Source organism: Podarcis raffonei, chromosome 4 (assembly GCF_027172205.1).
Source record: "Podarcis raffonei isolate rPodRaf1 chromosome 4, rPodRaf1.pri, whole genome shotgun sequence".
Taxonomy (NCBI): Eukaryota; Metazoa; Chordata; class Lepidosauria; order Squamata; family Lacertidae; genus Podarcis; species Podarcis raffonei.
Genome location: NC_070605.1, coordinates 101,478,325 through 101,501,752, shown reverse-complemented (window position 1 = coordinate 101,501,752; position 23,428 = coordinate 101,478,325). Strand labels below are relative to the sequence as shown.

Here is a 23,428-nt window from a genome sequence, read left to right as displayed (position 1 = left end):
GCTCAGTACTTTGTGGCACATTTTCTGCCAAAGCCACAGCAGAATATAAGCATCTAAGTGCTATCTGCATCATCCTTAATTTCAACTCATGTTACTCACCACTTAAAATATGAATGCTTAGGCTGATGAAAGTTCTTAAAGTAATCCTGCTTCACTGCACTTAAGAAGTTTTGCTGTTCAAAATAGTAATTCAAATGAAAATTGCTGGAAAGGAAAAATTAATGTTAATGTACTGAAGATCACCGAGTACTTTGTGTTGACGTGGCATGGAAAATATTTCGCTTCAGAAAAGCTTTGCACTGGTGTGCATTTCCTCTGTACTCTGAAAAACTGCTAGTCAAACTATAATGTTGATAACACAAAGTCGGTTGTCACAGGCTGGTTTACCACACCTCTCAATTACTTGGATGTAAATCTCACGGCTCCGTAAATAAAAGGTTTCAACGACAAAAGTGACATTCACTTTAATAGAAACTTTCTGCAGGCAGGCTTGAAGTGGCAGTTTTATCTGCATCATAATATTTAAAATATTACACATGTATGATGCGCACATAATACACATTGATGATGATGTACATATGCAATGTTGTATTGCCACAAAATCAGCAGCTGAAGTACTCCATGGAGATAGACTTTCTGATAACCACACCACTCAGAGGTGGGACTTGTATTCCAAAGGTCCTTTTAGATATAAAAATGAAGTTCAATAAAAAATCAAGAGATAATGCCCAGATCTAATTACCAACTATCTAAGTGAGGCAATGGTACTTTAAAATAAACCTAATTCTACAAGCATCGGTTGGCAACTGGGATTTTTAACAACTTAACCTTTGTACTGCAGCTAAAGGCAGATGTGAAGCTCCTAAATAATGCCAGTCATAAGATGAATAATTTAATACAATTTAGCATAATGTTAAAAAGCAACAATTAAAAGTCATGGGCAAAGTTCCTGGCCTTCCTGAAGCTTTAAAAATGATGTACACTTTGTAGCAAGATATGTAAAAGCATAATCACATAAAGGCTTGCCTTTTACAAATTTCTTAACCTATTTCTGTGTTCGTTCTCTGTGGAACTACTGTGAAGAAATAGGCAACTTCTGCTTTGATCCAGTACAGGTGATTATTATTATCCATTCGTGTGGGGAGATCTCCTGGTGAAACATTGCATGCACAGAATGGTGTGACATGTGTCATTCTTATACCCTCCAACACATTGCTGTGGAAAACCAGGATGGTCATGAAAATATATATAAAGTGGTAGATTCATGTGAAGTTTTTCCTGATCTGTAACTGGCAGGTATACCCTGTATATACATGGGCAGGTGTTTATGTGCTCTTGTTTTCAGAAATGCCCTCCAAGACATGAATCCTCATGGAGAAGGATTCAGCATAGCTTTCCTCCTATCATGTGATGCAACAGGCTTTTATGGGAAGATTAAGTTTTAACCCCCAACATTTACTGCTCCCCCATACATAAACGTGATATTAAAATAATTCAGTCCAGAAAAGACTTTACCACTTGATTCTGCTGTTTGAACAAACTGATCCCAAGACCAGCTGCAGACTACGATCAAGAATAATGTTTCATTTCCCATTCTTTGCCACTACTGCATATTTTATTTATCCCACTGTGATACACATTATAATGTAAGTTCCAAAAGACAGCTTTCATTATATTCATATGATGCCTTTAGTGGTAAAATAATGTCTCTCCTAACCTGAGATCACTGACATCTATCTAGCTATCTAGCTAGCTATCTCTATCATCTATCTATCTATCATCTATCTATCATCTATCTATCTATCTATCTATCTATCTATCTATCTATCATCATCATCATCATCATCATCTATATCTGTAAACAAGTTTCTCCCACAACAAAAACTGGAAGTTTAAGAGTTACTGTTATATAACTTCCTCCTGCAAGGTTCTTCCAGGACAGCAAAGCCCTTCCAGAACATCACGATTCATTCCTTTATTTTTCACCATTAGCTGAAATAAAACTGAATGCCCCTACCCCGCTAAATAAATTAGAGTCTTATGAAATATAAAAAGCACTAGGAGCCAGAAACCTGAACTAAATGTATCAACCAGAATTAGAAAATGACCCCCGAATCCTGAATATGACATCGTTCCTACCCCCCCAACCCCACAAACAAGCAAACAAACCTATCAGCAGCCTTTACATCCCAGTCATCAAAGCACTTGGAACAGTGTCCGAGAGCTTGTAACATTAGGTTTTCTGATAACAAACTGATGGGCTCATCAGCGAAGGGTTGCACAGCTGCTTGGCTATTGCTAGTGTTTAATAGTGGACTGGGATGCTATGAATATTTGTGATTTTCTGTTCCCAAAGCAAAAACTACACATTCATTGTTGTGGATGAAGAATTCATAGAAGCAGCAAGTTTGCAAATTGCTTCACTGTATTCACAAGCAAAAAACAGCTCATGGGCAATAGCCTAGTATGGCAACTTTCATTCTTTCATTTCATTGACCTTCCTTCCAAAGAGGTCAAGGTGCACACATAGTTTTTGCTCCATGCCTACAACCCTCTAATCCTCACAAGAAATAACCCTGTGTGGTAGGCTAAGAAAGAGAATACACCCAGGCCAAGGTCCCTCAGGAAGCATCATATTTTGACACATTTGCCGACAGAGCCTAGGGCTTGCCGATCAGAAGGTCGGCGGTTCGAATCCCCGCGATAGGGTGAGCTCCTGTTGCTCGGTCCCTGCTACTGCCAACCTAGCAGTTCAAAAGCATGCCAAAATTGCAAGTAGATCAATAGGTACCGCTCCGGCGGGAAGGTAAGCAGTGTTTCTGTGAGCTGCTCTGGTTCGCCAGAAGCGACTTAGTCATGCTGGCCACCTGAGCTGTATGCCGGCTCCCTTGGCCAGTAAAGTGAGATGAGTGTCGCAACCTCAGAGTGGTCCGCAACTGGACCTAATGGTCAGGGGTCCCTTTACCCTTACCTTTTACTTTTAACTATGGATCTCTACGACGACTCTTATAATGAAAAAAAGGGGGGGTGACCTAGAAAAAGAGGACGTATGGCAACTCTCCCCAGGTCTAGTCCAGCACTCTAACCATTAAATTGGGAATCCAATGTGAGAGGTGGAAAGCAGGAACTGTACACAAGGACTAAGCAATGGCAGCAGCTCTCCAGTTTTCAGAAGGGACATTCCAATCCCCTGGGGAGTGAACCTTGGACCTTCAACATGCAAAACAGGTCCTCTCCCGCTGAGCCATGGCCCTTCCCCTAAAATGGCAGGAGCTAACAGATAATGCACACGGAGTTCATGCACATGCTCTAAAATCATCTGTGTAGAGCTGCCCAGTGGACAGACGCACACACATACGGAGGATACAAGCCAGTCATCACTGCTCATACATTGACAGTGATTCTTGAGAGTATGATAGCGCAGCTTGTGTGAATGACTGCTGTGAAGCAGCATCTGCCAATGTGGTTATAACAGCTCATATATTACTTCCCCCACACTTCTGTGCCTAACAGGCCACTGTAAACGGAGGGGTGTTTTTTTTTTATCTAGACGGCATGAACTGGCCCACGAGCAACAGCAATTTCCTTGATTGTCGCAGCAATTTTTTCCTGCTGCTTCAATCACAGAAATATTGTTGATTAATATGTCTATCGGAGCATTCTGTTTCAACATCTGGCTACTTCTATAAAATATTATAGATATATATGTTCCATTTGGAGATTGATCAGTGGACCAGCCAACCCTAAAGACTTAAAACATGCAATATTGGGGCAGCGCAACAGAATTTGGAGGTGAAGAGTTCTTGGGGAAGTCACATCTTTTAGGGAGTGGGAATTGTGCTTTCCTTGTTCTTGTGCTGTGATCCTTAAATATGGAGATAAGGATGGGTGAAGCTGTCATCTTACGTTTGGTCCTCCACTATATTCACAACACATTGCACTTTTTTAAATAAATCCACATGAAAAGCAAACAACTTTATAGAGTGAATTTCTCCTAATACACACTTCTGAATGTGCAAACTTAATTTAATTTCTCCACCAACCCTGTATGGAGATGTTGATATTTCATTCCCTATGGATATGGCACCCAACATTTGATTGTGTGATGTATTTTTTAATCTTATTTATAACACCCCCTTCCAAGCCAACTTCAGCCCCCCATCACAATTGTATAATTTGCTTAGAGGCCTCATTCCAGTTTTGCCCAGTGCCTTGCCTGTGTGATGGGCTCATGGGGAAAAGCTGTCTCATAAGCCCTTGCAAAGGAGAGGGGGGAAACTTCCCCTGCAGCTTAGGGCCACTTGGACTTGAAAGCTTTCCACCCACCCTCAGGTTAGAGCCTTCACTGAGCAATTCGGGGTCACTGGTTAACCGGGCTGTTAAGAATTGGTTTTCCCCTCTCAACCTGATAGACACTTGGTTGGGTTTTTTTCCCCCCCCACCTTTCCCTCAGTGAAATTATGGCCTTGCTTTGTTAGGTGAAGAACATTGTATGAGGGCGTAATGGCATTGGGAAGGATCAACATAGTATAGGGGGCCCCTCGTAAGAGGTCAGAGGGCCGTATTGACCATGACATCTCCAAGCTTGGGTTGGGGTATCTGTCTGGTTGGAATCTGCACCCTGGTCACCCAGTGACAACTTGCTTGCTTGGCTTGCACCACAGCAAGGTTCAGCACTGGCCAACTCCCATGAAACAGGTTTGGGGCAGTTCAAACCCAATGGATCCACTTGGGACTTCTGAAATGATGAACTGAACCTGGCCCTAATGCCATGCCAATCCTTACCCTGCCTGCTGCTGTCAATAAAGACTTGGCTTGATTTTATCCCACCACCGTTGTACAGTCTGGTTATTTTGCTGCTCTCATGTTCCTACCTGGGCAACTGCTTCCTAGAAGTGATCTGCAACTTTCTTCAGATATGTGAGCGTTCAGAAAGGCTGCGACTGTATATAATGAATTGTGTCAAAAGAAATTCATTTTGTGACTAGGTCCCCCCCCCCTCCGGACAAATATATAGTCAAATAGCTTAGTGAACTTAACTTATGCTTTTCACAATGCCTTGATTTTTTGGCTGCAGGATTTTAGTGCAGAATCCATGTGCTTAGAGCATGAAGTGGGTAGAAGTGGCTTAAGTGGACCAACAGCTTTTTTTATTTCTCATCCATCATGTTTTCTTCCCGTGCCATATCTTCCTGTGTAGTGTCCAGGATATTCTTGAAGATGTGAGCTAACGAGCCTTCATTACTTTCCCTAAGGAGATTATAGTAAAAGCTAATAGATATAATTGTCAGGAAGCTTTCCCTGATATTAATACTACCTGTTACCTTTATGTAATTCATCCTATTACCCTTCATTATTAGCCCTCTTTCAGTCTGCTACATAAGCTCCAAGATTTCGTACGTTTTTATCATGCACATGTGTCACAGGTAGTTAAGTTGCCTCTACTGCACTACTTTTTGAAAGCTTGTGCACATCTTGGCATGAATCAGACCTTTGTGTTCGTATCAGATGAAGATTAAGTTGGTGCTGAAATGACTGGGGCAGGTCCTGCTCACAGAAAACTCTGTGTGTGTGTGTGTGTGTGTGTGTATGTGTAAGAGATTCACAGAGTTTGATCCACAGTACAGATGGCAATGGCCTCTCTGAGGATTTTATTTTTTTTGCAATTCTTATCAAAACTCTTTGGACTTTCCTCAAAATCCCTATAGGTGGTTTCCCCAGAGAAGCCATTGCAAATTCTTCTTGACTTTCACCTTAGGTGAAAATTTGCAGCAGTGACAATATGTCCTTATTACATTTTAGCCAAAGGCTACTGTAGCAAGAAATAACTGGTGCATCACCCCTAGGTAGCTTGAAGACAACCTATAAGCTAGGCAGTTCCTAGAGGCCACCAGAAGCTTTTATCAGGGGATAACTCTAGCCCGCTTGTAGCATAAAAGGGGACACAGATCTCTGTGACAATCTGGAGAGAGGACATCGTGTTTAACTGCTATTGATATCAGTGGATCAATTTATGTCAAACCCTGTATTACACATCTACCATTTGAGGGGACCAAAATGTCTTTGAGAACATCTGCATTGTTCATTGCCCCATTCCCCCTGATCTGTTATTGCTTAAGCCATTCTAAAAAGCTGCACTTTTTTAAAGCTGCACAAGCTACTTTGCTGCCTTAAATGGAGTCCAAATTACCCTCTTCCTAGCTACAGCCAAAGCCTTGCTCTGTCACTCAGATATTGATTCCTTCAATATCTGCCTTCCCACGGTGCCTCCTTAAGTATATCCCATTCACCTTCCTGTTTGTGGCAGGGCTCATGGTCCTGTGATCATGTGGGAGCTTCAACCAAAACAGAGGTAGGCAATCTAAGGCCCAGGAGCCGGATGCGGCCCAATCGCCTTCTCAATCCGGCCTGCGGACGGTCCGGGAATCAGCATGTTTTTACATGAGTAGAATGTGTCCTTTTATTTAAAATGCATCTCTGGGTTATTTGTGGGACATAGGAATTGATTCATTCCCCTAACCCTCCAAATATAGTCTGGCCCACCACATAGCTGCAATTCCGTGCTTCTACACATGCGCAAAGCATGATTTAGTGCTTCTGCGCATGTGTGACTGCCGAAACCTGGAAGTAACGCGTTCCGGTACTTCCGGGTTTCGTCACGTCTGTAACCCGAAGAAACGCAACATGGAGCATCTGTAACGCGAGTTTTGACTGTATTCCCTTCTTGAAAGGGAGGGGTGATTGTCTGTATTTCTGCAAATTTTGACGTTCCCCTGATACCTCCCTCTTCTGCATGGATGCAGCTGTTTTAGCTTCACAAGAATCAGCACACAAGTAATTAGTTCTCTCTAGATACCATTTCAGCCCCACATTGCCAGTGGCACAGAGGGCAAATGGGGCCTATTGCATTACCTTCACTTAGAATGAATGGAGAAAGAGAGAGAGAAATACCCCTGTTGCTAAGGCAACCAGACCAGTGCCCCCTCCCTGTGGTTGTTTAATTTCCACCTTGGCTGTCACAGTTGTAGCACAGTGCAGCAAAGCAGGAAGTGATAGCCCAGCCGTCTTGGCAAAGCAGGGACCTGGCTTCCTCATACCTGTTCAAATCAAAGCCTGTCCCCACAGAATGCTTGTTTGAATACTTCTATATCCTTAGGAACTCTCCCTCCAAATTATCTGAAAGAGGTGCTTTTCTCAGGGGATGAAACCGTTTATAAAATGCACAAACCTTTTCATTTCAGCCATAACTGCAACGAACTTTTGCCCCATTGATTTAAATGGAAATTAAGAAAGATTAAAATTCTCCAGATTGGAGCCAAAGGTATTATACTATAAGGTTAAAAACAAAACGTTTGTAAAAGTCTGGTTTTCCAATTAAGATACCTCAAGAATGACCATATTTAAAATGGGTCAACATCGGAGCTGGGCAAACTATATTTCAGATATGAAATAAAAGAAATACTTTGACTGGGAAGCACTCAAGTACGAAATGCAAATGTATTTTACATAAATCCCTAGTGAATTTTCAGAGTAAAATATGTTAATTCAATAATGTCTTTCGGTAATACTGAACAACTTGTAAATGTGTGATTTAAATCATGGTACTTAACAGTTACAGAATGGCATATTTATTTTTTAAAAAATTAGTTGTGGGGAAAAGAAGCACCTTACAGAAACCACCCAGTGTCTGAATGTGACCATTTCATAAAGAAAATGGTACCAAGCCATTGTTTTAGCTGATAAATCAGTGGGATATGAAAAGCTATTTTTTACGTGTGGAAGTAAGGAAGTGGAATTGTGCCCTGACTGCTCATACAGGGCTGATCTGAATACTGTTTCCACTATCTGGAATGGTGAGAAACATTCTGGTCCCATTAACCCCATCTTTTGAGCATACACCTAACTTCCTACAGCAATGTTTTCCCACTAACTTTTTCCTGTATTTAAAGCATTCTACTGGCATTAGCCCATTAAACCTTACAACTCTGTAAGGTCTGATAGTATTATTACCCTTATGCATCAGATGGGTGGCTGAGAGAGAGCAGCAGGGCCATTCACGGCTGCAGTAAAATTCAAACCAAATGATTTCTTGGCTCACGTCCCATACTCTTAAAACCAGTAGCAGATTGTGGGGTAGGGTCAGGGTGGCAGCTCTTACTTGACCTCTCGGATGCTGAGTCGCTGCTTCTTGATGAGAGGGGGAAGCATGAGGCAGCAGGGAGGTTGTCAGGGAGGAAACACACCAGCAGAGCCAATCTGGTGCTCTTGCCACTGATTGGGTACCACCCTGCCACCGTGCCCCTCCCCTCGCCTTCCCACTAGGCAGAAGGGCATCTCCAAGGAGGGGGGTAATTGGGATGGTGGCGTATGCGGAAATGAGCTTACTGTTTCCTCCCCTGCCATAATCCCAGGGGGAAAAATAACTTTATTGGTGATTGACTCGAGAAGGCAAGTTCATGTAAGCTTCATAGGTATTATTTCTCTATTTCTTTATAGCTTGTATTTGGCCTGGATTTTCTATCCTCTACAAAACTTGCAGTTTATTTGGAGGAGACAGTTTTCCCATTCCAAGCTTATGCTACGTAAGATAAAATTAATCTTAGCTACTTGGAATGGACAATCCTTTAAGATAAATGCCAACAACTTGCTCTCTGGGAAGTAAGCTTTCTCTCTCTCTCTCTCTCTCTCTCTCTCTCTCTCTCTCTCCCTCCTCTGGTTGAAATTCAGTCTCTTAGGCTTGTTGACCATGAGAGGCTGATTTATATTGCTATGGTAGAATGATTTGTGCTGCGGTTTATTCCAGACAAAAGTAACAGCGACAAAAGGACAGCATGCTTGCAATATGCAGCAGATATATATCCTTGAAGCAGAGATGACAGTAGTCAGTCTTGAAGAAATTCAGCGGTTCCAGCTAAAGCAATACATCTGTAGCTCAACAAGAAATAACATCATGGCGGTTCACACGAGCCTCCCCCCTCTATGCACTGAAAGATGGTGGGCTGGTCTTTGCACGTGGTTGCTGCCTGCAGTTCTGAACAAACCACAGCATCCGTTAAAAACCCAACAGAAGAAAGCCAGGTAGAATTCAAGTCTTTGTGAAGCCAGTAAAGATTAGTTTAACAGCTAACAAATATATTTTGGCTGCTGAGACAGCAGATGGGGAAAATGGCTGGCCAGAGACGAATGCAAAATTGTTGGTGGAGTGGGAATCATCAAGTTATTTCTATAGAGCGGGACAGGGCTCTGGAGCCACCAGCCAGGAAAGGGATCTGATGGTTGGGGTATGTGAAGTGCAGGATTAGGAGAAATTTTTCTGGAACCACCAATGTGATAGAGGCCCATAACCCAGGTTTGTGAGGTGGGGGAGGGATAGGAAGCAGGCAGAGGTATAATTTCAAGGGACGAGCTTGGCATCCTGCAGTTCTACCTTCTGAAATTCTGCCCTTTAATCTTGACATTTGAGGATTTACCAGAGCAAGATTCAAAGAGCCCTCAAACTATACAGTCCTTGCTAATCCTGTAGTGCTCTGATACAACTCAGCCCTACAAAAGGGAAGGGAATGTCTGGACAGCAGCCTATTCTGTAGGAGAAATTATGTGTAACAAGCATTGTAGAAGTTAAAAGGAAGTTGGCATAAATGGCATTTATGCTTTGGATAAACATATGAGAGAGATGAGTTGCCAATCTACCCTGGTGTACTTTGCATTACTGAATTTACATAGAAGTTGAGGAAGTCACACACACACACACACACACACACACACACACACATATTGAAGTGTGAGCAAGCAAAGAAAAATGTTTTAAATCTATGTGCATGCAAATAAGTCCCATCTGGTGGTGGGCAAAAAACTGTATATTGCTTGTTTTTTTGTTTGTTTCTTTGTTTTGAAAATATGTAATGAAACAAATGTTTTTTATTGTTGTTAACAAATTCTCTAATAAAATTTTAATCATTGTCCTCATGCAACAAATTTAAATAGGGATTATTACTGAAAAGATACTGACATATCTTTTCTACCCAGGTGCAGCAGACACCATAAACACACATCTGTGGTGACCAGTTTTAAATTTAGAAATTGCCCATCTCGATTTTGAGATAACGGTGATGATAGACTGTTCTATATCATTAGTAGATTCCTTAGCCTTTTGATAAGATTGCAAATCTCCTTTCCATCTGCTGGCCTAATCCTGAATTGTTGGACTTCCCAAGTTCCTCGGCAGCCACCTGAAAGAGATGTCAAGCATAAATCCTCTTCTTTCTGTTGTACCTGTATATTCAAATTTCCCTTAATTAGAACGAATAATGGAAAAGCAAATTAGCAAAAGCTTTCATAAGTGGCTGATTGGATTTTCATAAGCCCTGCCTCTTTCAGTCCTGGGAGGTATTTACTGCATCAGAGGCTATAGAGGTGAGCAGCCATTTATTCCATCTCATGGGCAGGAGGAGGAAATTTTTACTTTGCTCCCACTTCCTATTCTCCCATTACAGTGGTACCTTGGGTTAAGTACTTAATTCATTCCGGAGGTCCGTTCTTAACCTGAAACTGTTCTTAACCTGAAGCACCACTTTAGCTAATGGGGCCTCCTGCTGCTGCTGCGCCGCCGGAGCACGATTTCTGTTCTCATCCTGAAGCAAAGTTCTTAACCTGAGGAACTATTTCTGGGTTAGCAGAGTCTGTGACATGAAGCGTATGTAACCTGAAGCATATGTAACCCGAGGTACCACTGTACCTCTCTGCTGTTGCCTGCTGTAGCTGATGCATGCCAAGGATGGCCTGTCAAACACATGGCTGCAGCTATTTTGCAGTGGCCTCGGCAAAGGATTTTGGAAAGAGTGCAACTATTGTATGAATGCTTCAATTTGTTACAAGTGCAGAATGAGTATTTCATTTCTACTGTAACAGTAACAGATTGAACTGGTATTCAGTGTAAGGTGATCCTACAAGTGACAATGAGATTATATCTGCCATGCTGAAGGAAGAGGCGGTAGCTTTGTTAAATAAGAACTGTTTTGTAGCAAAACCATTCAGTTGATATTTCAGCAATATTGGCAAATGTTTGTGATTGTCTTCCTCTGAACAAGCCGATAAAGTTGATCATTTTCAGATTAAGAGTGAAATATGCACAGAGCTTTCATATATTAAGCTATCTCGTCTGATTGTTTCTTCCTCAGTTGAGAAATGTTTCCTGTAGTCTGGAATGTTATAGGGTATCCACAGCCCTCTCTACTCATGGTCTACCAAGCCATATACTCCGTATATGAATAGATAATTGAGATGTATCAGGTCTATATTAAGAAAAAAGTTTCCAAGCAAAAATGTTTTAAGCAGGGGCCAAAAAGAATACAGTGGAATTCCAAAATGTAGGTGCTGCAACACTAAAAGATTGAATTCCTACAAGTGTAGAATGGGTATTTTTGTGGGACCTCTAACCATGCCAGTTTTGCAGACTGAAGCGACCAAGTGGGCTTATATGGAGCAAAAGGTGTTCTACAAGTAAAATGGTCTCAGGCTGTTCGGGACTTTACTAACATTAACACCTTGAACTTGGTCCAGTAGCAAATGGGCAACCAGAGCAGATCTTTGGGGAGAAGTTGACCATGCAGACAGGAATTCATTTTGTGCTACATTTCTAGGCACAGGTTTGAAAGCTCCCTGTCAAAATGTTGGACCTCTGGCCTATAACTCTGAGAAGAAGTCATAGAATCATAGAGTCATAGAATCATAGAGTTGGAATAGACCACAAGGGCCATCGAGTCCAACCCCCTGCCAAGCAGGAAACACCACCAGAGCACTCCTGACATATGGTTGTCAAGCCTCTGCTTAAAGACCTCCAAAGAAGGAGACTCCACCACACTCCTTGGCAGCAAATTCCACTGTCGAACAGCTCTTACTGTCAGGAAGTTCTTCCTAATGTTTAGGTGGAATCTTCTTTCTTGTAGTTTGGATCCATTGCTCCGTGTCCGCTTCTCTGGAGCAGCAGAAAACAACCTTTCTCCCTCCTCTATATGACATCCTTTTATATATTTGAACATGGCTATCATATCACCCCTTAACCTCCTCTTCTCCAGGCTAAACATGCCCAGCTCCCTTAGCCGTTCCTCATAAGGCATCGTTTCCAGGCCTTTGACCATTTTGGTTGCCCTCCTCTGGACACGTTCCAGTTTGTCAGTGTCCTTCTTGAACTGTGGTGCCCAGAACTGGACACAGTACTCCAGGTGAGATCTGACCAGAGCAGAATACAGTGGCACTATTACTTCCCTTGATCTAGATGCTATACTCCTATTGATGCAGCCCAGAATTGCATTGGCTTTTTTAGCTGCCGCGTCACACTGTTGGCTCATGTCAAGTTTGTGGTCAACCAAGACTCCTAGATCCTTTTCACATGTACTGCTCTCAAGCCAGGTGTCACCCATCTTGTATTTGTGCCTCTCATTCCCCCCCCCCCAAGTGCAATACTTTACATTTCTCTCTGTTAAAGTTCATCTTGTTTGTTTTGGCCCAGTTCTCTAATCTGTCAAGGTCGTTTTGAAGTGTGATCCTGTCCTCTGGGGTGTTAGCCACCCCTCCCAGTTTGGTGTCATCTGCAAATTTGATCAGGATGCCCTTGAGTCCATCATCCAAGTCGTTGATAAAGATGTTGAATAAGACCGGGCCCAAGACAGAACCCTGTGGCACCCCACTAGTCACTCTTCTCCAGGATGAAGAGGAACCATTGATGAGCACCCTTTGGGTTCGGTCAGTCAGCCAGTTACAAATCCACTGAGTGGTAGCATAGTCAAGACCGCATTTTACCAGCTTCTTTACAAGAATATCATGGGGCACCTTGTCGAATGCCTTGCTGAAATCAAGGTAGGCTACACCCAGTGCGTTCCCTTCATCTACCAGGCTTCTAATTCTGTCAAAAAACGAGATCAGGTTAGTCTGATGAGGTTTCTCCTGGCAGATGGGGAGAAAGATATCACTGCTTTAGTAGCTTCCTTCTTAGCCACAATTTTACCCAAAAGGGTTCCCAACAAACCATCCTTTACGGGGAAGAGACAGGATGTGGAAGAATATCTAAGTTTACATGATCACAGTGTGATCTTATGACTCTCAACAGCTTCACCCTCGTCCTTTTAATTATCCCAGTGACCTGAAATGTTTTATACTGTGATGGCAACAAAGGTATTTGATTTGATTTGATTTAAAGCTCCATGTCTGAGCATTTCCCCCCACTTTTTTTGGGTTCTTTTGCCAGGAAAATATGTGTTTTACTGCTGAATTGAAGCAAATGACAGTCACACTTTCTGCAGATTGCTGTTTGCTCTGATTGCAGTTTTTAATGGAGAAAGCACTGGGACAAAATAAAACCCACTGGGAAAGCCCAGACCTGTGCCTAGAAAGTGTGGAACTCCAGAAAATCTTTAATTAAAAACAATAACAAAAGGAAGTCTAGATGAAGGCCACAGCCTCACTTCTGTCAGCAATTGTGCTGCAGCATTCTGCATTAAGTGCAGCTTGCAGATCAAGTGAAAGGGAAGCCCCAGATAGAATGCATTGCAGTCTTGCAGTCTTGAATTCACTACTGTGCTCAAGCTCTCCTGCTGCAGGAAGGGTCATAACTACTATACCAGGTGTCGCTAGTAAAGGGTCTTCTGGCCACCTGGGGCTACCTGAATCCAGAAGCCCCTCCCCCCCAAAAAAGCTGTGTACCTGCTCCCTCAGGGAGAGTGCATCTCCATCCAAGGAAGCAGTTGGCTAACTTCTGTTTATCGCTATTGAGAAAGCTGAAAACGCACAACCCAACGTCAAGGGACGCAGAAAGAAAAAGTGTGCCGCAAACTTCACGTGAACTTAAAAAACATTAATAGAATCCATCCATCATTTACTTTGCTAAACACATTTTAAAAGATCAGCAAGAAGAACAAACATGTCTGAACAGACCAAATACAAGATAAGAAAGAAGGAAATAGTACTGTTAGCCGAGTGTAACAGATTATACCTCTTCTCAAGACAATCAGTTAGAGGTTTATCCCACAAGTCAAAATACAATAAACAAGATAATAAGTACTTTACATTTCTATAGTACATTTTATACAGGAAGCATAAAAACCTGTGTACAGTATTTACTATCATAAAGCTTTGCTTCCTCACCGCCCACCCCCATAAAAAAACCCCATCATGTAATTTGTTGGGAGTGTTTGCTTTGTGGGAGGAGGGGTGGTCCTCATATTTCTTTCTTTTGGGGTGGGGGCGTGTGTGTGTCTTGTAATGCAAACATAGAAAATAAGGAGAGAGAGAAAATGGACAAATTTTACCTCACAGGGCATCTTTCCCCAACCTGGTGCCCTTCAGATGATTTTGGCTTCTAATTGCCACCAGCCCCAGCCAGCATGGCCAATGGTTTAGAGAGCTTGTGAGCTGTGATCAAAAACACCGGGAGGATATCAACTGGAGGGCACTGCTAGGGAGATTCTTGCAAAATTTTCTTCTTTTTGAAAACAATCAAACAAGCAATGATGACCTGCAAACTTCTTGGATATATTCCACAGTCTGTTCGACCATTTGTAGAATATATGACACAATGAAAAGGAATGAGGATGATGGAAGATTTGGCCTTTAAAAATCTCTAGAAAGTATGGCTAAGTAGGGAATCAATAAATCTGTCAAATTTTTCGCAGTTTCATGCTTCCCATCTTAAATTAATTTACGTATCAACTTATAAGGAAAGTGTGGAGGAAACTTCATTAGCATTAAACATTTTAATGTGTATTTTATGCCCCTAATATATGCTTTTTTGCAAAAATTCTTTTAGGCAGGAGAACTGTATTGCAAAATTTAGAGAAGTGCACATTTTGAAGGATTGCTACATTTCCATTTGCATATTGCTTTGGGAAGTGCAAATTAGATAGGTTCCTATCAATTTCTTAAATTTTTAAAACCTCTCTATGCTAAGGAAGAAATGCCAACTGAACAGATTTCGTCTCCACCCCTGTCCCTAAGCCAATGCGGTCATTTTCTTTTTCTGAATGTGTGTGAGAGAACCAATCGTTATAAGATCTAAAAATAAAGATACAAATAACAAATAATATAAATATAAATAACAAATAATATTAACAACAGCAACAAAAGCCTCTAAACAATACCCCAAGTCTGTTCAGCAGCCTCAGCTTTTGTAGCTGGAGTCAGTCAACCCTCCCAGGACTCACAACCAAGATGGCCTCATGGATCTCATGGCTTTATCAGCTTCCGTTGCCAATTTGATAAAGGGAGGGAGGGAGGAATCATTGCCTGTGGATTACAATGGCTTTGTTTATTTCTTATAGGTTTGCTTTCATTTTCTTTAGATTTTTTAAAACAGAGTAACACTAAACTCCTGTGCATGTCTACTCAGAAGTAAGTCTCCTTGTGTTCAATGAGGCTTACTACCAGGTAAATGAGAATAGGCCTGGAGTCTTAAACAGCATTCCATACTCCATTACCTGGACGTAAGCCCCATTAAACTCAATGGGACTTCCGTGTGGAGATATATAGGCTCGCACTGTCATTTATTTGCTTAGACTGTCAGTTTTTAATGCCGTAAAGCACACTGGGCCATTTTGAGGGCCAAAAGGTAGCATATAAATGAGTTTTCATATTTCAAGATTTGAGTATTGAATGTCATTTTGGAGACCTTTTAGATGGCGGGGAAAGAATGAAATGGGATGGGAATAAAACTTAGACATTCTGACTAAAACTGTCCTTCTTCTTTTCAAAGAAGCTTCCAAACATTTCCTTCTATACTGACTTTTTTTGTTTTCTTAGAGGAGGGTGAAGTTTTCTCCTGCAGCCTTATAAATACAACTTGCTGCTAAGCTTTGAAGAAGAAATGCTGACAACCCTTTAAAATGGAATCCAACACTGTGTGGCACTAGCATAATTGAACAATATCAATAATTTCCACACCAAATCTCCCACGGAGGCCAGTCAAGAATTTAGCAATTATATCTCCCCAGGCTACTTTTTACACTCAAAATTATTTTTCCTCTCTTTACTGACAGGTAAATAACCAGCTTCCCTTAATTAGGCTCGATTATGGGAAATGAGCATGTTATTGAACAACAGCCATAGGGTGGAAGGCTACCTTTCATCAAGAGCACCATGTAAATGTCTTAAACTTGTCTAGTTGCCGTGATAAATAGGCTATGGTACATGCTTATTTTAATTGCTACCAGCAAAATCTGCTGAAGTTTAAGCACTGCTCTTGGTAAAAGCATCTAATGTTGAAATGACCCACTTACTAGTGACCTGTGCTATCCGGTTATGGATTTAAATTGGTAATTAATAAAAGTCAATTTCAGAAAATGCTAACACAAGGAGCTCAATAAAAATGCTAACTAGGCCTCAAATACTGCAGACAGTTTATTGACACTTTAATACATATTACTTATGCTAAAGACTTTTGTAGACTTAAAACTGAGGATGAAGAGATGACAATTGTCTTGTTTCTCAGCTAGGCAGTTGGAAGATCAGGAGTAAACGCAGTGGACTAGCTCATTTTTTGCGGTTCTTAATCCTGCTTATAATGGAGAAACAGACTGTGATTTCTTTTTGAAGCTGCATTATACCCAATGAACTCTCCTCTTTTTAAATCTGAGACTTCAGAGGACAAGAATTCAGGCAGAACAAAAAGAAAAGTTAGTCTCGCAGGGAAAGAATTTAACGTCCAATATGTAACGTGGACAAGGATGGGGTTGTCTTTGTGTAAAGGGAAGTGGTATAGATAATCCAGCAGACTGCTTTAGGAGCTGCTTGAAAAGGGCCCCCTACGTCTCCCTGCTCTGAAATGCTGAGCAAGTACAACCACAATAGATGTTTGAGCTGAGTTGTGATGTTCAATCCGGATATGTGCAAAATGTCTATAGTACAAGGAAATAGCCTATTGGTTCAACTGGGCCCCTCTTCACCTTCAGAGTACATGGTGTTAGAGCTTGTAAGGTATAAAGACCACAGCAGGTGTCGGGGGCAGGCAGCAAAGACCCCTCCCCATGATTATCATCCTGAGTGAATATTATTTGCATGCCTTTCTTACCATGCATATTATTGTATACAATGCACAGGATACATATGTTTGTATGTGTGTGTGTCTAAATAGATGTGCATGTTTGGGGTGCCATGATGCCTAAACCTTACCAAGGCAGACCCCCAAAATTAAACTGACAGGTGCATTTCTAGGCGGGGGCAGGAATAGTGTAGTGTGTACCTAATAGCAACATCCAAACCTTGTTGACTCACAATTAAGTTTAACTCTTTCTCTCCCTGCCATGGCCTCAATGAAAATCTCCTCTCTCAAGCTCCTATTGTCATTTCAAGCGAGGCCTCTACTGGTGCTGGTTTGGACCCTTTAAATCATGGGTAGGCAAACTAAGGCCCGGGGGCCGAATCCGGCCCAATCGCCTTCTAAATCCGGCCCACGGACGGTCCGAGAATCAGCGTGTTTTTACATGAGTAGAATGTGTTCTTTTATTTAAAATGCATCTCTGGGTTATTTGTGGGGCCTGCCTGGTGTTTTTACATGAGTAGAATGTGTGCTTTTATACAAAATGCATCTTTGGCTTATTTGTGGGGCAAAGGAATTAGTTCATTTTTATTTTTTCCCCAAAATATAGTCCACCCGCCACAAGGTCTGAGGGACAGTGGACTGCCCCCCTGCTGATCCTTGCTTTAAATCTTCAAAGAGCTTCAAAATGGGAAATGATGTTGGGACTATAGCAGGGTGTGAAACAGCTAAAAACAGTTTCCTACCTCTCCCCCAGATGTACTCTTGGCTTCTATTGACATGAATTTACACAACCAACACACCTAATTTAGCCCTGAGGGCTTAGTCTATAATATTGGGGGGGGGATTACCGTCTAGATCTCAACAAAGAGGACTAGTGCTGCATAGAACTTTTTCTGAAGTTTGAATTTTAGCGAGTATTAAAAGGTATGTGTAAGTGAAAGTTTCCTGAATTCTCCCCATTTTTCCTTTTTATGCCACTTCCCTTCTGCTTGTAGCGCAACGGGTAGCTATTTCTGCACCCCACTGTTTTAAACAAATGCCTTCATCTTTCTAGAAACTGTAGTCATCTCTAGGGATGTTTATGGGATCTGAAGACACTCTGAAAACCAGTGGTGTGCTATATATGGTGGCTGGCATGCAAAAGAATTTAATACTGCAAAGTATTTGATAGTTACGTCATGGTATGTGCATTTTTTGTCATACAGCATAGGGAAGACAACATGCTATAGTAATTAATATTTGACAGCTGACAGCTTGTGAGATTTCACAATGGTTGCTTGCCAAGATTGAAACACTCGAGGGACGCCAAGAAATCTAAAACATTCACACTTTGAATTAAACCTGTCACATTCAAAGTGTGATTTTGAAGGTTTCCCATATGAATATGTTCAGGCCAAAATCTGAAAATTCCCAAATATTGAACATTTGAGAATTTCCATTTCAGCTTTACCTAAAGCCCATCTATACAGCAGCATTTATATAAACATGAACTTGTCATTTTAGTGGGAAACGCATTAGTCTTACAATATTGCTTGTTCTCTAGCTGCTATTTTGATACAGATATTTCATAATCACTTGCTCGGTTTCTTATCTGCTGTGCTCCCACGTAACTGTGGTTTACCATGACCTTGCTTGTGTTTTAAATGTGTTGACTCTCATTTGGTATCATTATTTACCCACACTTGGCTCCCACCTCTGTTCTTCCATTTGTGAGTGAAGAGTGATCAGCAGTGTTTATACAAATATGTGCTATGTGCCATCCATTATTTGCTGAGCTTTCCTATCAAGGGCTGCTTCCTGGAGCCATGGAATGACTAATAATAAACTCAGCACTACTGTGACATTCTACTAGCCAAAAGGAGGGTGCGCTGCACTTCAACAGGAATAAATCAAACAGAAGCATTTCAGATGGTTCCTGAGTGAAATTCATTGTGAACTATAGAGACAGGATGAAGAACCAGATATTGCTTGACTCCAGCTCCCATCAGCCAGCATGGCCAATGGTCAATGGTGATGGGAGTTGTAGCCTAGCAAGATTTGCAGGGCTATGATCTCTCCATCCCTGATAGGAATGAGAGAGAGAGGGAAGGATGTTCATATTTTCAACAGGTTAGGTGATAGTGGTAGTTACTGGGCACTCCACCAGTGCAAAACTCCCAATTCTTCTCACTTAGTTGACCTTTCTGTTCTGAAGTTGTTGTAATCCTCTTGGTTTTAGATTTTGAGGCTGCCCCATGAAAATTTAAACTTCTGCTGGCCTATCTTAAATATCTATAATGTTTTAGCTCTTGACTGCCTGCTTCTGGATTTTATCTGCTGTTTGCCACTTTGATATGATTATTACTGTTGCCCTGTTTTTCAGGTTTCAGATGCTATTAGTCACTTTGGACATTTTATAGATAAAACGGTTTTAATACATACTAAAAAGGTAGAGAGGAGAGGTGTACCTTGCCTGCTGTTGTACAAATGAGAGATCGTGTATTAATTTGAAATAATCAGCCAAATCTTTGACCGAAAGCCTACAGCTAGGAGATACATTGTGAGAGGGAACTGTCTAAGAAATGTTGAGAGAAAAGAAAGTAAACTAACTGCAATGCTCAGTTCCCTAAAACACAATGCTTCAGTGCAGAATAGTTGATTGCAGAAGTTAACACTCAATAGGTTCATCTGTAATATATCTGTAACATATATAGCTATTCTGTGGCAGATACTTTCGAGTGGTCTTTGGGCTGCATTGCCTTCAGCACTATAAAAAAATCTACATCAGCAGTGCCTCAGAATTTCATGTTCCTTCCTGTCAAGGTGACAGGAATTTTGAGGAAAGCCAACTAAATTTGATCAGATCATAAGAGCTAATTCCTAGAGGCCAAGCTACCTTCACACACACCCCATATTTGAGAGGATCACCCCCCAATTATTTTTTTATGAGCATTGCCATTCAAATGGTGTGTGCACCACATTTTGTGATCAATTACGCGGGGGGGCTTACCTGCCCCCCCAATATTTTATTCAAGTTGGCAGCCCTAGATCAGATTAGTGAAACATCTTGGTGGGAGGGACAAGTTGCACAATCTACGTTAGCACCAAACTGCCTAGAGTGAAATTCAAGATGAATCTGAAGATTGCTTCACGGAAAATGGCCAATGAAAATTGCAGTATGTCAATCAGATACAACATTCAACACACCCATTTTATTATTCATTGTCTCCCATCTCCAAAGAGCATTGCAAATACAGAGGCCTGGCTGCCAAGGGGCTGCCAAGAGAATGCAGGTCATCCACAGGTCAGGGAAAAGGACTTGAGATGTGAAATGCAATGAACTTTTATTCACAGAAGTAAAAACACAACAGCGTTCCTCTAGGCTCGTCTCCCTTACTTGAAGACATTGCAGTAACTGGCGTCTGGCCCCTCCTTCCCCTCTCTGGCACCCTCACTGACGGCAAACTGTGGCGAGTGGGAGGGCTTCCCCTCTTGGCCTGTCTGGCCCTTTGCTCAGCAATGTGCAGGACTCTTCTCATTCTGGGGGTTAGTGGATGAGGAGAGCTAGTTGGAAGAGGACTATCCAGTTGCTGAGCAATAGAAACAGCTTCTGCCTCTCTGTCACTCACACTGAGACTCTCAGCATCCAGTCCTGTCCTGGAACAGCTTTCTTCTTCTCCACCCACCCCCATGCTCCCTCAACCCCCCTGCTTCTAGCATCTCCCAGCTTGTTCCTTCCACAGACTGGTCCCCCATATCCCACCACCACTGTCCTGGATCTAATTCTTCTTCCTCTGTGTCATCCATGGGGCATTCTTGGGTAGGCAGCAACACACCCCTCCTCAGTCGCTGACACCTGCAGACTCTGAGACCAAGCTCGCCCTCATTGAATTCTCATTTTTCTTTGTTTCCCACCGCAATTCCAGTGATATGGCTATGTCATTTCACAGCATCCACTGCCTGCAAACCCTAAGGAAATTGTGTAGTGCTGTCGTTAAGATCATAACAGGTTTAATGAATAGCCAACATTCAATTCTTGGCTGCATTCAGAGGGCACTTCATTCCGTCTTCCTGATGTTTTCTTACCTGTTAATTATTATGTTTATGTGATCTTTGACACATGGTAAAAGCCTCTTCAGGAAACAGAATGGAATCTAGGAGAAGATTAGCACTCATTCCCATCTTAATTTGTTTCGGGCAGGGGGATGTTGAGAACCCCACAAACTTGAAAAAGCACTTTTGTGTTTTGCCATTTTTATTATCACGCCACTGATGCTCACATGACAAAATCAGGAGCTGTATCCTGGCATACAACTCTTTTCCACTGTTTAGCACGATGAGGCAGTATATCAACGAAAAGGCCACAGTTACATATCACAACAGATACTGCAGTGTAAAAGGAACAATAGAAAGATTGGAAGAGAAGCACGAGCATATAAGCAGTAAAACTACCACAATAGGCCCCACATCTGAAGGCAGCCCTTATCTCATAGAACAAAAGCCTTGAGTTTTCAGGGTGAGCAGAGAAGAGGGAGCACCTGGGAGCTCCACCAACTTTTTATCAAATTATGGTAAAAATGTTGCTTCCAATTTAAGTTGCTATTGCAGTTTTTTATCATATCAGGCAATAAAAACAAACCAATCTAAGTTAAAATAAAAATTAAAAACAAAGAAAAAAGCAAGAAGAAAAGAAAAAGAGGGGAGAAATTAGAAAGCCCTCTCTCAAAGGCAGATCTCAAGCCATGTCTCACACAGAAGGGGGTGGAACCTTCTCTCACCTTTCTTCTCCCACCCTCCCATCCTGGGAGATCTTCGCATCCCTGCCTCTCACACAGGGTCTTTCACAGCCATCCATCACTTTCCTGTGCGCACCCTCATTAACCCAGAGTAGAAGTCCCAATTTAATTTGTATAGAGAAGATAAAAAGTTTAATGAAAACATTCTTCATGTAACTCCTTCTAGGACTAGCGTTGCTCAGTGCATACATATACCATGCTGTTTAGCAAACAAGTTTCACAAAAAGAGAAATAGCTTATTTATTTACGGGTAGACTGCCAAATTTTACCTTGTTTGCCTGTTAACTTTTAGCATTTTGCTCCAAATTTGCTTGCAATTTGATATCGCCGCATTACCTTCATTGTGTGTCTGTATGATTTCATCAGTCACAGTCTTTGCTTTTTTGACATCACGAATGCTTTTTCTTCAGAAATCTTTGCCCGCCCTTTTCCAATGTAAAACTGTTCAAGTCAAGAACTGATATTTCTTCTCCTGATGGCCATTGTGTCTCATGTTCATGAGTGTAACTATCCAGCTTGTCTTTTTAACTGCAACCCAAAACAGAGGACTGATGGTTTCGGGGATTTCTATGCAATAATGTCAAATCATTTCTATATGTTGGCTGTCAAATACCTTCAGTACCACATTTTTCATAGTTCCTTTTTTATTAGCTGTCTTAAAACTACACGTACTACCCAAGATGATACATACACAATGTGAAAGGGGGAGCTCACAACACTTTCTTCACTAGCGGGCCAGCAAATCAAAAACTGATATGTTATTTTTGCTCCTCCCTGCTTGCTCACTGCTACGGTAACCATTTGCTTCTTTAACCAGAAAACGGACTTGAAGCTGGTAAGCAGGTGACTCATGGCATTGCCAAGCAGAAGAAATGAAGGGTGAAAGTTGCCTTTAGTCTCTTCCTTCACTGGCAGACTAAGGGCGCATTCAGATGTGAGGAATATTGCACACTTCTGTCCCGTTTTCTACTGTTAACACTGTTGTGTTAGGAACTGTGGCTTTTTGACCAACATACTGGGATGCTGCACTAAATTTCATTCACCCCAGTGGGTGCGTGTGAAACATAGCCGTTAACATCATTGGAAGTGGAATAGGATACAAATGCAATAAATTGTGGAAAGTTGTGTGTGTGTGCACGGGCATCTCCATTTCCGATTCCCAAAACTTCCCTTGCCAAACTGAATGGAGATACATAGTGCTTCTGAGCACTGAAATATACGTAAGTATCATTCCTACCCACGAAGAGCAACCTGGATCAGACTGAATGAGACTTTGAACATTTCCACATGCAACACTTTGGAGCAAGAGCCATTTTATCAGGTATGTAATTCAGACATAAAACCTACATTTGCCAAAACGTTCCTTTTCATTAGAAATGCCTCTCATCCATTTTTTTCTCATGAACAATAACCGGACAAATGACATGAGGAGAACTCAAAAGGTTAACATAGCATAAGAATACAGTGGTACCTTGGTTCACAAACAACTTGGTACCCAAACACCTTGGAAGGCAAACACTGAAAACCCGGAAGTAAGTGTTTCGGTTTGCGAACCTTTTTCAGAAGCTGAACGTGCTTCGTTTTGAATGTTACACTTCTGCTTTGAGTGTTACGCTTAGGTCTGTCT

The 23,428-nt window shown here is 41.7% G+C and overlaps 1 long non-coding RNA gene across 8 annotated transcripts in view; it reads right to left on the bottom strand.

Annotated features, from left to right (window-relative positions):
• The window catches only part of LOC128411997 (uncharacterized), a 171,540-nt gene that overhangs the window by 30,524 nt on the left and 117,588 nt on the right, over window positions 1-23,428 (bottom strand). For 4 of the 8 annotated variants that reach the window (XR_008330005.1, XR_008330000.1, XR_008330004.1 and 1 more), the window contains one exon: window positions 5,136-5,250. The exons of 1 other annotated variant lie outside the window; for it this stretch is intronic. This is a non-coding gene — a long non-coding RNA (uncharacterized LOC128411997). Of the gene's footprint in view, window positions 1-5,135; window positions 5,251-8,778; window positions 9,032-9,758; window positions 10,230-23,428 lie in introns of those variants that run through there. 3 more of the 8 variants (XR_008330003.1, XR_008330006.1, XR_008330007.1) reach the window with 2 other exon arrangements.